This window comes from Capsicum annuum, chromosome 7 (genome assembly GCF_002878395.1).
Source record: "Capsicum annuum cultivar UCD-10X-F1 chromosome 7, UCD10Xv1.1, whole genome shotgun sequence".
Lineage (NCBI taxonomy): Eukaryota > Viridiplantae > Streptophyta > Magnoliopsida > Solanales > Solanaceae > Capsicum > Capsicum annuum.
In genome coordinates this window covers 203318022-203322392 of record NC_061117.1, presented here as the reverse complement: position 1 = coordinate 203322392, position 4371 = coordinate 203318022, and positions in this window count along the sequence as shown.

The following is a 4371-nucleotide window of genomic DNA, read 5'->3' as shown; positions in this document are numbered from 1 at the left end:
ATAATAGCAAGGTCTAACACGAAAAAATTAATTTAAATAGGATTACATAATCAAGGGGTTTGTTAATGTAATATATATTATAGTTGAGGTGTACAAAAAGAAAATGTCATATTTGCAACTATGTATCTTGTAAGCATCTCCAACCTGCTCATTGAGCTTCCATGACTGCTTTCTCTGAACCAAGATCCTATTTCAAGGCAAAGATCCTCTATAGGTGGCAGCTAGTGAAGGCTATACTATCAGCCTTGAACGGAAAAATCAGACTTGGTCTACCGTAGACTTGCCTCCTGGGAAGGTTCGTTCAGGATCAAGTATCAGGCTTCTGATGTAGGGGAAAGGTATAAGGCAAGGATTATTGCCAAAGGCTACTCTCAATAGGAAGAGTATGACTTCACCGAGACTTTCTCTCCCATTGCAAAAATGGTTATTGTTAGGGTAGTTATAGCTTTAGCTGCTTCTTCTGCTTGGTATATGTTCCAAATGGATGTCCACATTGAATTCTTACAGGGTGATATTCTTGAAGATGTCTATATGTATGTTCTTGAGGGGTTTTCAAGGCGGGGGAGTCTCAGGGTGTGTGCAAGCTATAGAAATCTCTGTATGGCTTGAAACAAGCACCTAGGCAGTAGAATTTGAAACTTATAGAGGCACTCAATGATATAGGATTTATCCAGTCCCACTACGATCATTCTTTGTTTACTCAGACTATAGTTAGAGCTTGGTCATAGTCTTAGTATATGTGGATGATTTACTAGTGACACGAAGCAGTATGACTCATATTCAAAGAGTAAGGAAAGACCTAAAATACAAATTCAAGACGAAGGACATAGGTGTGCTTAAATACTTTCTTGGCATAGAATTGATAGTACTTGATGATAGTGAACCGGTACGGACACCTCTTGAGTTCAATTACAAGCTCACTTCTCATGAGTTTGACCAAGTAGTGAGGCCAGAAATAGTGACTTACCGAAAGCTACTTGAAGATAAAGGAGTTCACCAGAGAATAGTTGGGAGGCTTCTGTGTCTGACGATAACCAGGAAAAATCTTTCCTTTGTGATTCAAGTCCTATGCCAGCATATGCATGCTCCTAGACAGACTCAAACAGATGCAACACTAAGAGAAGTCAGATACATAAAGGGGACTCAAGGTCTGGGTCTTTTCATGCTTGTTGATGCTAATTTGAAACTAACAACCTATTATGATCCAGACTAGGGCTAAGAGTTGAGACAAGGAAGTTAGTTACTGGATATGTAGTCAATCTTCGTGAAGCCATAGCTCCATGGAAATCTAACATACCAGAAGTTCTGCTGAGGTTAAGTTCAGGATCATGCCAACTGTGGATGAGAACACTTGGTTAGCTAATGTATTTAAGGAATTGGGAGTTGTGATAGAGAAACCAGTGATTCAAGAGAAGCTAATTCAGACACAACATATTGGCACAAAAGAACTGATGGTAGATCTAGAATAAGAATTCGTGCAGACCTCAACAATACTATATCCATTAGCTTAAGGGTGAATGTAGAAGAATGTGGGGCCAGATGTTGTGTTACTTAATCTATTTAACAGTGTAATTAGGTAGTTAATAAGGATTAGTTAGAACAGATTAGTTAGCTAGATATTTGGGTGAATAGGCCAGTCAGCTATCTATAAGTAGACCAGGCAGTTTACGTTTATACTTGTACTGTTCTATTCCGTTTCACACCTCTTCTTCTTCTTTCTTGATTCATATAGCTGAGCTCTTTAACAAAATTGAAATTTTAGGTAAATGCTTAATGGGGTACTCATAAAATAAAATTCAGACTTCTGGTTTTCTTAATTGGGAATCTTTATCAGCCAAAAGAAACAAGAAACTCTACTAATAAGCACTAAGCAGGATCAAAATTCAGACTTTATAGTTAAAAGCTTAATAGGGTATTAATAAAAACTAAATTCAGACTTCCAATTAACTTAATTGCAGATAAAGAAGACACAAATTCGACCAATAACAACAACAACAACATACACAGTATAGTCCCATAAGTGGAGTCTGGGGAGGGCAGAGTACACACAGACCTTACCTCTACCTTGTCAGGTAGAAAGGTTGTTTCCAAAATATCCTTGGCTCAAAGAAAGCAAAAACACAATATTTAAGAAGACATAAACAGTAGCATAACAGTAGGAAAGTAGAGGAATACGAGACTAGTAATAGATGAATAACAAATATGCGAAAGAACCTCCGGAGAATGAAGATGAAGAAAAAGTACCAGCTTGAGTTGGTCGAGAAATGCACAAAGAATGAGACAAAAAGTTAGGCTTAAAAATAAAAAATATTTTTCTTCTGATTTTTTTTACTTCTGAGTATTTAGCAATTAGTCATTTGAGTATTTAGGCTCAAATTAGGGTCTTATTAGTCATTCAGGCTAAGGCGAACACCCCAAATAGTAGGCCTATACCATAGAAGACTTCCGGTCCCCCACAACGCCCCTATGCATTTTTACTGCACTTCGTCCTGAGGCTCGCCTTGTGAACACCTCTGAAAATACTAGTCTTAACTACAATGTATATTACATTAACAAACCCCTTGATTTTGAAATCCTACTTAAATTAACGTTTGTATGTTATACCTTACTAGTTATTCTCTTCAAGAAGACTAACATAAAATAAAAAAGAAGAAAGAATCAACATTGTCAACAATAACATGCTCAGTGCAATCTGGTAATGGTGTATACAAATGTCTTACCCTTATTTTACGAAGACAAAATAAATAAAGAAAATGGAAAACATACTTATAGTTTAACACGATAGTTTAACACATCATTTAGATGTAGGATCTCAAATCCAGGGAGGATAAAATTATTTTCCTGGGGAGAAAATAAAAATCAAAGATACCTACAATAAAAGAAGTTATACTGAGTTTCAAGTAATTTTTAAAGCTTAGTTTATCTACCTAAATAAGTAGCACATCTAGTTATCAGATGAAACAACTTTCCAGCCCTGCCTCTTGATAAAAAATTTCATATTTTAAAGTCAACTTCTCTCAAATGGTGCCTCACATTCTCCAACCCGTGCATATCTCACAAGATTTGCGCGGAGTTAGAGGATGCACCATTTGAGAGAAATCGACTTTAAAATGTAAGATGTTGTATTAGGAGGCAGGGCTGGAGAGTTGCTTCAAATGATATGTAGTGTTACTTATTTGAGTTGAGAAAGTGAGCTTGAAAAAGAGCATGAGACCAAGTATAACTTCTTTTATCGTGGATACTTGTGATTGGTTTTTATTTTTTTTTCCTTATATATTGAAAGATTATAAGAATTGCTATGATGTTGTTGTTGGGAAAATAGAAAAGAACAATAAACACCAGAGAATAAATAATTTTATTCTCTTATATTTGAAATCTGTGTTAGAGTATATGTATGTTTTCCATTTTATTTTTTATTTTGTCTTTATAAAGTAAGGGTTTTGTCTGCGTACACACCATTCCTAGATTTCATTGGTGGGATTACACTGAACATCTTATTTTATTGACATTGATTTTGTATTCTTTTTTACTTTATGTTAGTCTTCTTGAGGTTGCACCAGGGATGGTCTCTTAGCCCATTTTTATTTGCCTTGGTAATGGATGTTTTGACGCTACGTATTCTAAGGGAGGTACCTTAGTATATGTTATTTGTTAACGATGTTGTACTAATTGACAAGGCCCAAAGAGGAGTTAATGGTAAGTTAGAGGTTTGGCGATAGACTCTAGAGTCTAAAGGGTTTAGGTTGAGCAGACTAAGACTGAGTACTTCGAAAGTTCAGTGATTCGTCGCATGAGGATGAAATGGTAATGGAGTTGGATTCTCAGGCCATTTGGAAGAGCGATAGTTTCAAGTATCTTGGGTCTATGATTCAGAGGAATGGAGAGATTAACGGGGATGTCACACACCGTATTAGTTCAGGGTAGTTGAAGTGGAGGATCGTTTTGGGAATCTTGTGTGATAAGAAGGTGTCTCCTAAGCTTAAAGGTAAGTTTTACAGTCTGACCGGCTATGTTGTATGGAGCAGAGTGTTGGCCAGTTAAGAACTTTCACATCCAAAAGTTGAAGGTAGCAGATGTGAGGATGTTGAGATGGATGTGCTGAATTACCAAGAGAGATAGAGTTAGAAATGAGGTTGTGGATTCGGTGGAAGACAAAAAGCGAGAAATAAGGTTGTGATAGTTCGGGCATGTGATGAGAAGGTAAATGGATGCTCCAGTACGGAGGTGTGAAATACTAGCTATTTTAGACGGGGTAGAGGTAGGTCGAAGAAATACTGGAGGAAGGTGATTCGGCATGACATGGAGCGATTACTGCTGATAAAGCTCCCGCTATGCACAAGGTCCGGAGAAAGACTGAACCACAAGCTTCAC